Source organism: Mustela lutreola, chromosome 1 (assembly GCF_030435805.1).
Source record: "Mustela lutreola isolate mMusLut2 chromosome 1, mMusLut2.pri, whole genome shotgun sequence".
Lineage (NCBI taxonomy): Eukaryota > Metazoa > Chordata > Mammalia > Carnivora > Mustelidae > Mustela > Mustela lutreola.
In genome coordinates this window covers 228,234,962-228,252,820 of record NC_081290.1, presented here as the reverse complement: position 1 = coordinate 228,252,820, position 17,859 = coordinate 228,234,962, and the positions used below count along the sequence as shown (strand labels likewise).

Below are 17,859 nucleotides of genomic sequence, written 5' to 3'. Positions count from 1 at the left end.
GGGCTCGAGCCCAGGACCCTGGGATCATGACTTGAGCCAAAGGCAGAGGCTTTAACCCACTGAGCCACCCAGGCACCCCAAGATAGCCTAGTTTAAAACAGTTTTGCACCCAGGTATCAAATCACTGGCCAGCTCAGAGGAAAACCATTAACATGCCTTGACCTGTTTCTTTCCAACCCCACCTCCCTAGACCCAACCTATCTATACTCAACACCAAAAGAATCAGCATTTTCAACCTCTGCCTTGTCCATTAAGCATCTGGGTCCTCAGCAGACCAGCAAGATGGCATCCAAAAGGCTGGCTGGAGAGGATACAAAGGTCTTCTTCTCAGATTCCCCTGCCTCTCACATTGTTGAGGGGGACATCTCTGCAGCTCATTCTAGGGCTTTAACCAGCTCACCTTTCCAAAACGCAGTTTACAGAAGGTCAAGCTCTTCACTACACAGATAAGGAAACTGAGGTGCACAGACGCTGCCTGAACCATACCTACCCTTCCTTAGGTCTCCAATGTCCTGGTTTACTCCACCTCTTAACAGGTCACTTATAATATAATGCCCCTCCCCAAAACCCAAGAGAAAACACCCCATGGTCCCAGCAGGCCTGCAGCTAAGCCAAAAAGAGTGGAAAGCATCACAGTAACCACCAAGCACAACGGTGTTAGCAAAGGAGAACGGTTCCTGAGACACAGCAGTTCACCCCAAAACCAGCTTCTCCTTCACAACCTTCGCTAGCCAGAGCTCTGCTTCCAGGTGCTGGCCTAGGAGGCCAGCTCATCTGAGGGTTCAGCCCTCAGCCCCTTCTCTTGCTTAGGGTCTCTTTAAGGCAAGACCCTAAATCCGCCAGAATGCGAGGCACCACTCCCCGGAAGCCAACGGAGACCCCTCCCCCTCCCCCTCCCCAGCAGCGCCCAGCTAGGCGCGCCCCAGGGTGGGCCAGTATTACCTGGTGGGGGGAGCTGGCCCCGGCATCTCTGGCGACTGTTTTTGTCGCAGAGCCGCACCTCTCCTGCCCAGCTAGCCGCACAACGCGCTGGCTCCACCCGCGCCGCTCTACTCGTCTGGGGCCGGGCTCCCAGCAGCTCAGCCGCCCCAGCTCCCGCTCCCGGTGCAGCACGCTCCCGCCCTCGCAGGGTGCAGCAAAGGCGCAGCTTGGGGTTGGCGAAGCTGAAGGGGCGGAGGAAGAAGGGAGGGAAGGAGGTGGGAGGAAACCGCGCTTCTCCTTTCCCAGAAGCTCTGCGGGCGGGGAGACTACTACCTTCCCACCCTCTCAGCTATCCTCCACACCTAGGTTCCAGCAGAAGGTAATTTCTCACGGGGCCAGACTTTCCAGGGCCTGTCAGAGTCCTGGGTGAGCCCCAGAGTCAAGGAAGAGAACCAGACCCCCTCTATGCCTTAGTTTCTGCAGCTGTGTCTGGACTCCGGGGCAATTCTGGTCAAACCCAGGATTTGATCAAATTAGCCTTCTGGTAAAGAGATGTACGCACCCCTCTACCCCACCAACGAAGGTGTCTGATGTCCTAGGGAAGACTCAGGGTGGGCAGTTACATTGCTTCTAGGCAAAGAAAGCTCAGCAGCAGCTACCATTTACTAAGTGCTATTGTGTACCAGGTGCTTTACGAAATGTTATGTCTTTCTCACCACAACCTTATGAAGTAGGCTCTCTACCAAATCACATGTTAAAACTGAGGTCCAGGAAGAATGTGGTTTCATACGATAAGTATTTCTTAAGCACATACTGTGAATTAGACATTGTAATGAGTCCAGAGCTGAACAACACATTACAGGACATTCACTAACCCAGGCCCAAACCCCCTAAATCCCACTAGTGCCCCCTCAACAATTTAACCAAAAAAACCACCTTCATACATATCCAAATGCTCCCTAAAAAATAATACTGCCCCCATCAACTTCCCCTCTACACCCTGTTATTGAGACATATGACAGGAGTCAGATTATGCAAGGTAACTTCCAGGTCAGAGCCAGGAGTTGGGGTTTTGTTTTAGGTTTTAATAATCAGAAGGCTTTGGAAGATTTTAAGCATAATGACAAAGCCTAATTTACATCTTTAACAGGATCGCTGACTGCTGAATGGAGAATAAAGGGGAGAATGGTGGAAAACGAGAAAACAAATTAGTAGATTCTTACGGAACTCCAGGCACAAGATAATGATTTAGACTAATTATTAGAAGATAAGCTAAAACAAAACAAGCATATTCTAAAGATACAGCTCAGAAGCAGCAGCAGCAGGAACTCAGTGAAAGACAGAATGTAATCTGTGAAGGAGAACAGTGACTTTCCCAAGACCACACAACTGGAAAATGGCCAAGTTGTCCCAACTTTGATCTGATTCCTAAATCTATGCTTTATTTCTCTCTGCCATGTTAGTCATCTTTATATAAAATTGTCATACCCTGTCCCAGCTGCTAGAGAGAAATTTTTTGGCTTTTATCCATTTCCCCTGCCAGATATCCACACACCTCCATTCTATGTGCCCAAATCATTTAACTGCAGAAGGGTGTAGGGGAAGAACTCCAATGAGGATGGAAAGAACTCTTCTGTTAAGTATGTTTTGCCTTTTCCAGGCCCTGAGTACCCATGCTAGTCCAATTATAAGAAGTCCCAAATTTAGTGGAGGAAGGAGGGAGTTTCTCAAAGACATCCATATTCTAGAGAGACACGGTCAATAACACAGAGTGTGGGACCAGCTGCACTATGAGAACTCAGCTTCAAAGTAGTTTTAGGATGTTCTTTTGACCCCACACCCTTCTCTCAACTTATACAGCATGGATGAAAGGCAGAAGCAGTCCTCTGCCTTGGACATTGTTTTTCAAAGTAATCATCAATAATCATAGTGTCTGATCTTAACCAACTTTCCACCCCATGCAGCATCCCCCACCCCTTAGAGATGGTTTTCCACATTCTGCTGAAATACACATAAAGACAGAGAGCTCACTTGGAAATAACACTGTTGGGCAATGCTTCCTAACATTCAGCCAGCCTCTCTGTAAACTTCCATCTGCCTTCTGGAGCGATCAGAAAACGTCCTTCAAGACAAATATTAAAGGCTTTAAGATATATGTTATGGTAATCTATCAAGCACCTGAACTTTTTCCTCTTCTCCAGGATAGATACTCCCAGTTCTATTAGTCACCTGGTCATTCACTAACTACTGAAGCATCTTGTATAAGCTACCAGGGACAGACACATCAGTGAACAAGACCATACCTTCAAGGAGTTTACAGTTTCAGTATGATGATTTTCAACTCTCCCTTTGTATCAAAATTACCTGGGAAACTTTAAAAATATATACTGAAGTTCTAGCACAGATTTTGATCCAGTTGGTCTGAAATATGTCATAGGAAAATATCTTTATGGATGTAACTAAAGCTACATAGATATCCATCTATATAAAGGACTAACATTACCTGACTTCAAGACCTATTATAAAGCTACAGTTAGCAAGGCAGTATGGTATTGGCAAAAGAAAAGACAAATAGGTCATTGAAACAGAATAGAGAGTCTGAAATAGACCTACACAAATATAGTCAACTGATCTTTGACAAAGAGCAAAGTAAATTCAATGAAGAAATAAGAGTCTTTTCAATAAATGGTGCCAGTCGGGGCACCTGGGTGGCTCAGTGGGTTAAAGCCTCTGCCTTCAGCTCAGGTCATGATCCCAGGGTCCTGGGATCGAGCCCCGCATCGGGCTCTCTGCTTAGCGGGGAACCTGCTTCCTCTCTCTCTCTCTGCCTGCCTCTCTGCCTACTTGTGATCTCTGTCTGTCAAATAAATCAATCAATAAATAACATTTTAAATAAATAAATAAATAAATAAATGGTGCCAGAATAACTGCAAAAAAAAAAAAAAATTGGTCTGGACACAGACTTTTCACTTTACACAAAAATTAACTCAAGATGTATCACAGACATTGGGGCGCCTGGGTGGCTCAGTGGATTGGGCCGCTGCCTTCGGCTCGGGTCGTGATCCCAGGATCCTGGGATCGAGCCCCGCATCGGGCTCTCTGCTCTGCGGGGAGCCTGCTTCCTCCTCTCACTCTCTGCCTGCCTCTCGCTGACTTGTGATCTTTGTCTGTCAAATAAATAAATAAAATAAATCTTTAAAAAAAAAAAAAAAAAAAAAAGATGTATCACAGACATAAATGTAAACTAAAAAACTATAAAATGTATAGAAGCTAACATGGGAGATCTAGATGACCTTAGTTTGGTTATGACTTTTCAGATACAACAGCAAAAACATGACCCATAAAAAAACAAGTTGGTAAACTGAACTTTATTAAAATGTACAACTTCTGTTCTGCAAAAGATACCATTAAAAGAATGAAAAGACAAGTCATAGACTTGAGAAAATATTGGCAAAACACATATCTGATAAAGAACTTGTACCCAAATAACAGATGTTGGCAAGGATGCAGAAAAAGGAGAACCCTCTTACACTGCTGGTGGGAATGCAAACTGGTGAAGCCAGTCTGGAAAATGGTAGGGAGGTTCCTCAAAAAGTTAAAAATAGTATTACCCTCTGTCCCAGCAATTGTACTACTAGATTTTTAACCCAAAGGATTCAAAAATACAGATTTGAAGGGACATATTCACGCCGATAATAGCAGCATTATCAACAATAGCCAAACTATGGTAAGAGCCCAAATGTCTATCAACTAATGAATGGATTAAGAAGATGTGGTTTGTATAACTCTGTGTGTACGTGTGTGTGCATGATGGACTATTCCTCAACCATCAAAAAGAATGAAATCTTGCCCTTTGCAATGATGTGGATGGAGCTAGAGTATGTTATGCTTAGCAAATTAAGTTAGAGAAAGACATATACCATATGATTCCATTCATATGTGGAATTTAAGAAACAAAACAAATGAACTTATGGAAGGAAAAAAAAGCGGGGGGGGGGGGGAACACCAAAGACTCCTAACTATAGAGAACAACCTGAGGGTTGATAGAGGGAGATGGGTAGAGGAGGGGCTAAATGGGTGACAGGTTTTAAAGAGGGCACTTGTTATGATGAGCACTGGCTGTTATCTGTAAGAGATGAATCACTAAATTCTACTCCTGAAACCACTATTACACTATGTGTTAACTAACTAGAATTTAAATAAGAATTTGAAGCAAACAAACAAAAAAAGAACTTGTATCTAAAATGTACAAAGAACTCTTAAATCTCAACAGCAAGAAAACAAACAACCCAATCAAAAAATAGGTAAGAGATCTGAACAGACACCTCACCAAATAAAATATAGAGAATATGAAGAGATAATCAATACCATATGTTGTTAGGGACAATAATGAAGTACAACTACATACCTATAACATGGCTAAAATACGAAACACTGATAACACCAAATGTGAGTGAGTATATACAGCAACAAGAATTCTCATTCACTGTTGATGGGAATACAAAACAGTACAGCCGCTTTGGGAGACAGTTTAGCAATTTCTTATAAAGTCAAATATATGCTTACCAAATAATCCAGCAATTGCATTCCTAGGTATTTATCCAAGTGCACTGAAAATTTATGTCCACACAAAATCCTACCCATAAATATTTATTACAGCCTTATTTATAATTGCCAAAATATATAAACAACCAAAATATCCTTCAATGATAAATGAGTAAACAAATATCCATACAATGGCCAGTTATTCAGCAGTAAAAAGAAAAGAACCACCAAACCACAAAAAGACACAGAAAAACCCTAAGTGAAAAAATACCAAGTAAAAAGCTAGTTTGAAAAGTATGATATTCTGGAAAATGCAAAACTATAGAAGCAGCAAAAATATCTGTGGTTGCAACAGGTTCAGAAGTAGGGTGGGGTAATGAAGAGGTGGAACAGAGGGCATTTTTAAGGCATTTAAAGGCAATGAAATTATTCCATGTAATACTATAATGGTGGATATATATCATTGTGTATTTGTTAAAACCCGCAAAACTGTACAACACAAGGAGTGAACCCTAATATAAACTATGGACTTCAGTTAGTAATATTGTCTCAATACTGGTTCATCAATTGTACCGCACTAATGCAAGATGTTGTTAATTGGCAAAATGCAAGGGGAGGACGAAATAGAGTGGGAGCTCAGTACTCTCTGGTCAATTTTTCTCTAAGCCTAAAACTGCTCTAAAAATAAAATGTATTAAAATAAAAAATAAAAGTATCAAGCAAAATAAAGGACATACAAGATAAGGCTCATTTTCTTTTTTACTAGATTCATTAGACACACAATTACTCTGTCAAATTGCTATAAAAGTTTCTATACACTCTCAATTTTTATGTTTACCTCATTGTAGATTGAGAACAATTCAGACTCTACTTTGCATAGTGGTGACCTGGGGCACCTTTTACTAAACCTGGTCATGTTTGCCATGACCCTCTTACTACCTGGTACCCTATGGGGAACATGACAATCTAAGTGCAGTCTGTCCCCCTCAGAACATAGTTGGACTATTGCCTTCTCTAACTCTGCTTACTTCCAGTAATTCAGTCTGAAGTTGCATTAGTTTCTAGCCACTGCAGTGTCTTTGGCTGGCATTGAGCTTAGGCAGCCCAAATGACCATTTTTGTAAGAATAGCATCATGTGAGGTCTCCTCCAGCCTGCTCATATGTTGCCATTTCTTTGAAACTTAAAATGTAGAACTTCTCTGTCATCCTCCTTAAATTTCATCTTACTGGCCTCAACCCATTTTTGCAAGCTCTTCTGCTCACTCTCTCTCTGCCATCTAGTATAGTTTTCCCTTCCAGTCTGTATCGCCTACAAATTCAATAAGTATGCTATCTCTTTAAAAAATTATCAAACATCTACCATGTACACTTGCCCACATTAGGCTTCAGGGATTAAAGACAACCTAGAAATGGTCTGTCTCCACTAAAATCACCACTAACAATGGAAGCTAACATGTATAAAACTAAAAGTCCCACACTAGAGAATTGAATAAACAAAATAAAGAAGGTAGAAGAAACAATAAAACATTAACATACAATATAAGGCAGGACCACTGTTGTCTTCAACAGGAAAGATCAAGTTTGGGCATCGTCTATTCTCGATTTCAGTTTTCTCAAAACCAGATGCTGATTTGGTTATAGAAAGTTGACTAGCTGTCTCAGTCCTAGAGAGCCCCTTTCAATGGTGGGTGCTACTACAGGAAGCCTGGCTAACCTCGGCTCCCTCTGATAAAACACAAGACTCATGAAAATGAGGCATACAGGTGAGAAGCCAGCATTCTATTTATTACTAAGGGCTAAAAATCAAGGAAGATTTATTACTGAGGGCTAATAACCAATCCAATTTATAGTCAAAGAAGAAACTATTAGCTAAAGAAATGAAAAAGCAAAAGCAAATGAGGGAGAAGGGACTTCAGAGAAAAAAAACGTATATTCAGGGGTGCCTGGGTGGCTCAGTCAGTTAAGTGTCTGCCTTCGGCTCAGGTCATGATTCCAGGTCCTGGGATCAAGCCCCACATCAAGCTCCCTGCTCAGTGGGGAGCCTGCTTCTCCCTCTGCCTGCTGCTCTGCCTACTTGTGCTCTCTCTCTCTCTTTCTCAAATAAATAAATAAAATCTTCTTTAAAAAACTTGTCTATCCAAAGAAAGAAATTAAATCTTAGAGATATAAAGTAACTTGCCCAACTTTACACAAGTTAGCAGTTAACTTGTTTTAAGTACAATTACTCCTTGCATTTATATAGTATATTACAAAATAATAATTCACAAATTATCCTTCTAAGCCATGGGCCCTGACCAGTGATGTTTTGTCTGTATAGTCACCTTAGACCTGACCAGGCCCTTTTAGATTACTTACCTGGTTTATACAGGCATAAGAGTTTGCAACCCCTGGTAACACTATACAAAGACTAAGAATACAAAGGCTAAGACATTCTAGCTTTCAACTTAATGGCTTAAATATAGTAATTACAGTGCCCATAGGATTTGAAAAAGATTGTTTTTATTTTATTATTTTGCAACTGCAAATAATTCTTAAGAATAATACATTTTGTGAGAATTACAATTTTCCCCTATTGCCAGTTAAATGTAAGAGGAAGTCAATCAATAATGATGACTTTGCATATAAAGTGGTCATCTAACACACCATTCTTTCTTGTAATCAAATGGCAGGGCCAGTTGCCTATTAATGACTATGAAATGAGGTGAAGTATAAAAGAAATAAATAACAATAGCTTACAAAAGTACTGCAAGAAACGACAAAAGCAATGGAGGGATGGAAATGGAGAAGGGGGCAAAACCTATTCAGCAGCAGTTGCAAAGCAAATAAATCAAAATGTATTTGAAGTTTCAAACAAGGCCAAAAAAAAAAAAAAAGTACAGAGAAGGGAGACATTAATCACATCTGCAGAGATGGGGGAAGTTTTGTAGAGAAGGCAGTATTTGGGCTGGGTATTGAAGAAGTAGAATTTTTATACACAGAGGTATTGAGACTGAAGATAAGGGGGGTAGGGAATTCCCTTAAGAGACTCACAAAAACAAAAGATCACAAAAATCACAAAGGAGGAAAAAGGATGCACTCTGTGTAGCAAAGAGTAAACAGTCTAGTCATTCAAGGAAACAGCAAATAATCTCATCATTCATTCACTATTTACTGAATATGTTCTACATGCCAGACACAGTGCTAGTCAAGAAGGATGCAAACATGCAGAAACTTACTTCTTACTTTCAAGAAGCAAAGCATTTTTTAAAAAAGAAGAGTAAGCAGCAGCAGCAGCAGCAACGCATTTTTAAATCCAACAGAAAACACTTTACAGACACTGACAGACTTCATAGGTCCAAAATTTGTTCCTTCTTCAGTTGCCCCCCTCTCAGTAAATGGCAATTCAACTCTTTCAGTTACTTAGCCAAAAATTTGAATCATCTTTGACTCTACGTTTTCTATCACCTCTACATTTAGTCCAACACAAAGCACAACACACAGATGACCCAGTTCAATGAGGAAATGATTGCCATTACTTCTGATCATTAGACGCTAGAACGGGTATCACCGCCACTTCTGACAGGACAAGAATTCAACCTCAGTTGAGAGCCACGAGCATCAGTACCACTTTAGGGCCAGAGACTCAAACATGCAGGATGCCTCTGCTACTGCCTCTGCCACCAAAAGCAGAAAGGTAGCTCCCCATTACTTTCTCTTTCATGTCACTAAGTCCTAAATCCAAGTGGTGTTGGTGAACACTACATCACTGCCTGTGTTCCAGAATCAGGGCAGTATGAGAAACAACTATGTAAGATACATTTTTGTCTCCTTTAGGGGATAGCATCTTTGCCCCCCAAAAGACTCATAAATTGGAGAACACAAAATGCTTTATAGTAAAAACAAATGAAACCTATTTATTTCAGCTATCTGTTGCTTGTACTTTTTTCCCATAAATAAATTATTTTTTAAAAATATAGCCTATCATCACCAATCATGAAGGAAATGCAAATCAAAATTATAATGAGATATCACCTCACAACTGTTAGAATGACTGTTATCAGAAAGACAAAAAAAAATAAATAAGTGTTACTGGGGATATAGAAAAGAGGGAACACTTGTGTACTGCTGATAGGCATGTAAGTTGGTATAGCCACTATGGAAAATGACCATTCTTCAAAAAACTGAATATGAAACTACTATATAATTGAGCAATTCCACTTCTGGTATTTATTTGAAGAAAGTAAAAACATTTATTTGAAAAAATATGTGCCCCCCCATATTCAGTGAAGCATTATTTACAATAGTCTAAGATATGGAAACAATCTAAGGGTCCACTGATAAATGAATGGGTAAAGAAAATGTGATATATACACACAACAGAATACTATTTAGCCATTAAAAAAGTATGAAACTTTGCCTTTTGCAACAACACAGATGAACGTCAAGGTCACTATGCTAAGTGGAATGTCAGACAAAGAAAGACAAATACATATGATCTCATTTATGTGTGGAATCTTTCAAAAAAGAGAGAGAGAAGAAGAAAAAGAAGCAGCTCATAGATACATAGAACAGATTGGTGGTTGCCAGGTTGGGGATTGGGGGTAATTGGTGATACAGATAAAGGGAGTCAAAAGGCACAAACTTCCATCTATAAAATAAATCAGTCCTGGGGATATAATGTAAAATGTGCTGGTTATAGTTAATAATAGTGTATTGCATATCTGAAAGTTGCCAAGAGAGTAAATCTTAAAAGTCCTCACAGCAAGAAAAAAAAGAAAAGAAAAGTGGTGTTTTTGTTTTTGTTTTTTTAAAGATTTATTTATTTGACAGACAGAGATCACATGTAGGCAGAGAGGCATGCAGAGAGAGAGGAGGAAGCAGGCTCCCCGCTGAGCAGAGAGCCTGATGTGGGGCTCGATCCCAGGACCCTGAGATCATGACCTGAGCTGAAGGCAGAGGCTTTCACCCACTGAGCCACCCAGTCACCCCATGAAAAAAAATGTTTTAAGTACGTATGGTGACAGATGTTAAACTAGACTTACAGTGGTGAACATTTTACAACTATATAAATATGGACTCATTATGTTGTACACCTGAAACTAATTTAAAGTTCTATGTCATTATACCCTAATTTTTTAAAAAAATGATAGAGTAAAAATATAAATTAAAAAAATACTCCAGCCTTACATATTGTCACTAATCCTAACAACTAAAATACTCTTACCATCTCTCCCAGTGAAGGACAACACAAGTCATCAGTTCTAACAAACCAACTTTGAATTCTAAGGAATTTGTCTCATTTGTTGATTGCTGTAGGTAGCACGTACTACTCTAAGCCTCCCTGCCTTTGTTCATGCTGCTACCCCTGATTGGAACAGTCTTATCTCTCATGATCCCCCTTTGTTTCCTGGTAAACTTTTAATCTTCAAGTATTATCTCTAACTTGCCATCTCTGCTGTGGTCCTGCCCAAAGGCTTGAGTAGGTTCTCCTCCTTTAGGATCTTAGAGCACCTCATGAAAATTTACTGCAGGAACCTTTTATCTCCAGCCAGAAGTCCCTTTGGTTAGAGAATGTTTCATTCATTTCTGTTTCCTCAGTACCCAGTCAAAGCCTCCCATGAAGACAGGTCTTAACAATTATATCTACTGAATCAAAACAAATCTAAAAAATAAAAGCATATATATCTTTTGGTCCAGCCACACAAGTGCTCTCTGTCTTACTCTGATCCCATTTATACCCCAGGATACGTGCTTGTTAAATATAACTCTTAAATATTTAAAACTACAGCCACACAAGTGGCTTTTTAAAAAAGATTATTATAAATAAATGCTTTATAAACCCAAAAGCAGTTTGAAGGTTCATTGTTAACAAAGCAGAAGACATTTTAATAAGCATATCCCCATTTTAAGAACTCATAGACTCAAAACACTTTAGACACAGCTTATTTTTTTATGAGCTCTCACCCTTTCTTGCCACTAAAATCTTCCTTCTCACATTAATTAAGCTGTGGTGTTGCACTAGGTCAGTAAGGTATTAGAAAAGAAGCACCTCCTATAAAATATGAGTCTCTAACATTTACACAGTTCATTATAATCAACAAAGCACCATCATACCCATTGTCCAATTAATTCTTACATAAAATCCTATGAGACTTCTCCTCCCTCACAAGCAAAGCCCAGTCCCAAGCCATCTCTCCTGGACCACTACACCATCAGAGCCACCCACCACACATCTCTTTCTCTCTCTCTATCTCTCTCTCACACACACACACACACACACACACACACACACACTTGCTATGGCTCTTCTCACTTATACAGATGATCTATTCGCCATAGTGAAGTGGGAGCAGCTTGAGGGAAGGCACCTGGCCCAGCAGTGTACAGCATTAGTAAATGCTTAGGAACTACTGAATAAATGAATCAAAGTGAGTTAGGCAGAATAGTTAGCATACTTGTTTTAAAACAGAAACTGAGAGGATTTTCCCAAATTCTCTTAGCAAAGACTATAATCAGGATATTCCTGACTTCAGTTCAGGACAATTTTTACCATATTGTCCTCTCCTAGGACTGGTCAGTGTACAAAGAGAGTCCTGAATTAAGACTTAAGTCCTGATCCTTGAACAAGCCACTTCTCTAAGCAACAATACCCTCATTTTTCAAGGGAGAACAATCTACTGTCTTTCCCTCTCTGAACATACTGTGAAGATTACGTAAGATGATATCAAAGTGGCTTGAGATGTGTGAAATATAGATATACTGAGCTAGAGACAACATTTAGGGTGATGACTCCCACTGTTAGTTACAAATTCAAAGTCAGAATCTGCCCTATAAGAATAATATTTATCTTAATAGCTCTTAAAAAAAAAAAAGAGGCTTTATTATCCTTTTACATATGAGAAAAATGAGGCCCAGAGAACTTAAATTGCCAAAGACTGCAAATCTAGTAAATTTTACAGCTGGAATTAGAAGTCAGTTCTGTCACATCCTAAAGAACTTCCCATGATGCTTCTCCAACATTATAAAACTAAACTCTTATTCTCCTTTAATTTTGGTTACCACTAGGCAGATGGAACAGTGATAATCTAGAGTTAAGAGCATTCCATTGTGTCTCTGGCCAAATCAAACTAAGAATTAGACTTGTAGGTAAGCTTGGCTGCAATCCCTGTGTCCTGCCTTAGTAGGATGAGCTAAAAATTGAACACGTACGTTAGAAAATGTTTCAAACCCAATTTTGAAATTTTTTTAACTAGCCTAAAAACCTGATAGGAAAGGCAAAAGTGAACAATCCTTTTTTTTTTTTTTTCCACCATTCATTGTTATGATTGTAAAACATGGCAAAGAGTCTAGGCTTTGAAATCAGTTCAAACTTAGAAAGAAAAGCCTGGACAAAGGCCTAGAGGAGGGAATAAGTAGAACAAGAGAGGACTGGGGCTGCCTTCAGTTTAGGTCAGGATCCAAGAGTCCTAGGGATTGAGTCCTGAGTCCCGCTCCCTGCTCAGTGGGAGTCTGTCTCTCCCTCTGCCCCTCCCCCTGCTCCTTTTCATTCTCTCTCACTCGCAAATAAATAAAATCTTGGGGGGGAAAAAAAGAACAAGAAAGGACCAATATGTGATGAAAGCTGAAGTAAGTGGGCTTGACTGTGAAACCTATGAAAATACAGTCCCCTATCCTTTTCTTCCTGCCTCGCCACTATCCCGCAAGGAACCTAACTTGTGATACTTCTTTTCTCCCTTCCACCACCTGAACAATACAGATTAGTAAATCACTGAGAAAGTTTAAAACCTTTCTTTTCTGACACTTCAGACTAAATGCCTTTCCAAAGACAGACTGAGTGGTAGACAGGCTGTCAGGAGACACATGTTGTCATTACACTGTCCTTCATACAGCCTGGGGAAGGTTTTTTATTTTGGTAGAGTCATGTAGCTGCCATTACTTGCAGTCTCAAATACTTACATACATGTAGCCAGTAATTCTTTTATCTGGGATTAGAGTGTAGAGAAATTTTTGTAAAGGATATATTTGGAATTCACCAAAAAAGGAGAGTAGTGTGAATATTTAGTTTTCTCAGAAAGAACTCTGGTGTAGAGCAGGCATCTGACCAGCAGTACCACAGCCTAAATGCTTTCATCAATCAGAGCCTCTTCGACCTCAGCAGGGCCTGTAAAAAGACTTCGGATGAAAACAACATCCCCTCAACAAGTTCTATCAGCCTTTCCTGAGAACCTACAAGATGCAATGCCATGTGTTGGGGCATTCAAGGAACAGCCAAAGAATGAGGGCCAACAGATAAGAGTTAATCATGAAAACAGGAAGAATGAAGTAAGACTTGATCAGAAATAGAAAAAAAGGATTGATTTTGACTATGGAAGTCAGTGGGGCTTCACCAGGTGACCTCCTCCCTTTATGGATGTCCTCCTCACTGTACTGTAATCAGACTCTGATAACCTACACCAGACATAAAAACACACCAATGAATTTTATCACAGAACAAAGAAACAAGCTGGCTAAGCCAGGTAGAGGAGAAGGCAAAGGCTTGGAAGAGTACATGCATGGGGGCACATCTAAGAAATGGCCATTGACCATGGTTTGGGTGCAGGGTACAGAGAGGAATTAATAAGAAACAAGGCAGGAAAGGCACATTTGGGTAGATTCTAGAGGATCTTGAATGCCAGTCTAAGGAACCTGAAATGTATTCTACAAGCAAGGGAAACTATTATAATTTTTTAAGCAGAACAGTGGCATGATTTGACCTATATTTTATTTCCCACCAGGCAGGGAGACAGATGCAGGGCTCGATCCCAGGACCCTGGAATCATGGCCCAAGCTGAAGGCAGATGCTTAATGACTGAACCATCCTGGCGCCCCTGACCTATATTTTAGAAAGATCACTCCAGCAGAAGTGTGAAAGGTAGGAAAAATTAGAAGCAGTAAGACTGTTAGGAAGCTAATATGTTATAATAGCCCAGTTAAACGATGATAAGGGTAGCACAACATAGTGATCAGAGGCCAAGCAGGGTGAGGAGGGTCTACAGTGGGGAGGGGGTGGACGAGAAGCAGGCTGGTAAGGAGAATCAGAGCCCAAGCAAGGCGAGAAGATCATCCATGCATTGGTGAAATGGCTTCTTCCAGGGCTGGGGCAGAGAGAGCACAAGATGAGCCTAGAATATCTTTCTGGACTAGAAAGCAAAGGAGTGGTCAAAGAATGGCCAGGACATGTAAAAAGTAGACGGAAGCCAACTTGATTGGGGCTCCTACTGGCCAAATCAGGGAGAACTGGAGAATCAAAATAAATAATAATAGCAATAGCATATTACCTAACTGAATAAAATAGGAAGGCATGAGTCCATGCAGACACAAATAATTAAATATATTGAAAGTCTGGCACAGAAAAGGGCATTTACAGTTTCATGGTACCTCTTTACAAAATGCTTATTAACTATGAAGGAGAAAAGAGTAACTTCTCAATGGAGACGTCTTAAAGATACCATCTTATGAACTCACCAAACTGAACACCAATAGTAATGAGACAACAGCAGCAAAATATAATAGAATATGGACTCTGGAATTAGATCTAGTTTTGATTCCTGACTCTGCCACTTTGACCTGGTTATTTAACCTTTTTGAACTGGAATTTCCTCAGCTAACAAATAGGGATAAAGTTTTTATTATAAATTGTTGGAGAAATAAGGTTAAAGCACCTATCGAAAGTGCCATCAAAAGCAGGTATTTGGGGGACCTGGGTGACTCAGTGGGTTGGGCCGCTGCCTTCGGCTCAGGTCATGATCTCAGAGTCCTGGGATCGAGTCCCGCATCGGGCTCTCTGCTCAGCGGAGAGCCTGCTTCCCTCTCTCTCTCTCTCTGCCTGCCTCTCCATCTACTTGTGATTTCTCTCTGTCAAATAAATAAATAAAATCTTTAAAAAAAAAAAAAAAGCAGGTATTTAAAATGTACCTATCTTTTAGCTACATTTTCTATATTATTTGTAACATTTTACTATTATTTGCATTATTATTTATATTTGCATTATTACTTATATCTGCATTATTTGCTACATTATTTACATTCCTTTTTTATTTATATTATTTTTGCTATATTATTTGCAAGTCTATCTTTTGCAAATAACTAATTTGTATACACAATTTTATATGCATCTACAATATAATTTAGTCCCATAAGAGCCTCAGAGATTATGTAATAATAGTGGTATTCTTTTTTCAATTTGACAGATGAGGCAACTAAAACAAGAATAGAATGAGTTCATGTGCCCAATTTTAACAGTGAGTTAAATGTACAGCTGAGCCTGAAACACATGGTCCCAACTCCCTCTCCAGTGGCCTTTCCTCCTCGTGGAGTTTGTGCTGCTAAAGGAAATGGCCCTTCTCACAGATTATTCCCTTTCACCAGAATGTGGAATAATATGAAAATAAATAATCTCTCTGAAATGGGAATCTGATTAAGGCCAACTAAAAAAAAAAAAAAAAAAAGAAGAAGCAAAGCATCTTTCTTCCACTCAGAACCAAAACAGAAAAAGTCACCTAATACCTAACCACTCAGAACTTATCAAAACAGAAAACTCTTCAGAAGGACCTAAATGAAGGAAGCCCCACAAAAGGTAAGTAATTTTACAACACACTATAACTAGAGGGACTCTTATATACCACTAAGTTCAACTTTCCCATATACATATGGTGACTCTGAGACAAGGAGAAGGGAAAGGACATCTCTGAAGACAAAAAGAGTACTAATATGTCAACCATATAATCACTGAGTGGCCTGAAAATAAGGTCATTGTACAGTTCATTTGGTAACTATTTCTCACACATCAACACAAGATGCTGTCTTTATCATATTCCTGTGTTTTCAACTTTAAACCTGTGTGTTTTGTGTCTCTCAATTACAGTGAATGGTCCCAATATCTTAGTCATGCATGTACTCCCACAGGCTTGGTAAGCAATTGGTGCCCAAAAAGTACTTCTTATGAAACACAATATGATCCATGGTGCAGAAGGTTGGTTTAATGTAAAAAAAAAAAAAAAAAATCAATCAGTACACCATATTAACAGAGTAAAGAACAAAAGTCATAAGGTCATCTCTACTGACACACAAAAAACATTTTACAAACACTAACAACACATTTTCATAAGACAGTCAAGAAACCAATAATAGAAGGACACTTCCTCAATGTGATAAAGGGCATCTACAAAAAAAAAACCCAAAACCCCACCTAATATCATACTTAAAGTGGTAAGTATTGAATGCTTTCCCCCCAAAATCAGGAACATGACAAGGATATCTGCTTTTGCCACCTTGATTTAACATTGTACTGAAGGTTCTAGCCAGAACAATTAAGCAGGGAAAAATAAATAAATAAAAGCAACCTAATTAGAAAAGAAGTATGACTATTTCTATTTGAGATGACATGATCTTGTATAGACAAATCCTGAGGAATCCATACATACACAGAGACAAGCACACATAACTATTAGAATTAATAAATGAGTTCAACCAGATTGCAGGATACAAGTAATACAAAAATCAATTATATTTCTGTACATGAGCAATGTACAATCCAAAAGCTGAAATTTTGTTTTAAATTACACTTAAAATAGCATCAAAAGGAATAAAAGAAGTACAAGATTTTGCAACCTTGAAAAAGAAGAACAAAGTTGAAAGACTCAGACTTCCCAATTTCAAAAATTACTACCAAGCTACAGTAATGAACACAGTGTGGTACTAGCATAAAAACAGAGATATAGATCAATGAAGCAGAACCGAAAGTCCACAATAGAGATATAACTCTTATATCTATGGCCAAATGATTCTGACAGAGTGCCAAGACAATTCAATGGGAAAAGAACAGTCTATTCATAAGTGGCACTGAAACAGCTAGACTAAACTGAACCATCTGAAAAAGTACGAAGTTGGACTACTACCTTATATCATATGTAAAAAGTAATTCCAAATGGTACCTACATCTAAATATAAGAGCTGAACTACAAAATACTTACAAGAAAATGTAAGTGTAGATATTCATGACCTGGGACTAGGCAATTGTTTGTCAGATATGACACCAAAACCCCAAACACCAAAAGAAAAACCAAATAAATTGGACTACATCAAAATTAAAAACATTTCCGCTACAAGGAATAGCATCAAGAAAGTGAAAAGAAAATCCACAGAACAGGAGAAAATACTTTAAATGATATATCTGATAAGGAACTGTAAGAATATATAAAGAACTCTTCCAATACAAGCATACCTCATTTCACTGCAGCTCACAGACCTTGTGTTTTTTACAAATTGAAGATCTGTGGCAATGCTGCAATGAACAAGTCTTTTTTCAACAGCATTTGCTCACTTTGTGTCTCTGTGTCACATTTTGATAATTCTCACAATATCTCAAATTTTTT

General features: G+C 39.2%; 1 protein-coding gene across 4 annotated transcripts in view; it reads right to left on the bottom strand.

Moving 5' to 3' along the window:
• PAK1 (p21 (RAC1) activated kinase 1) overlaps positions 1-17,859 on the bottom strand; it is a 149,236-nt gene that overhangs the window by 84,756 nt on the left and 46,621 nt on the right. The window contains exon 1 of one of the 4 annotated variants that reach the window (XM_059188186.1): positions 943-1,083. The exons of 2 other annotated variants lie outside the window; for them this stretch is intronic. The gene's annotated coding sequence lies outside the window, so the exon portion shown is untranslated. Of the gene's footprint in view, positions 1-942; positions 1,084-17,859 lie in introns of those variants that run through there. One more of the 4 variants, XM_059188205.1, reaches the window with a different exon arrangement.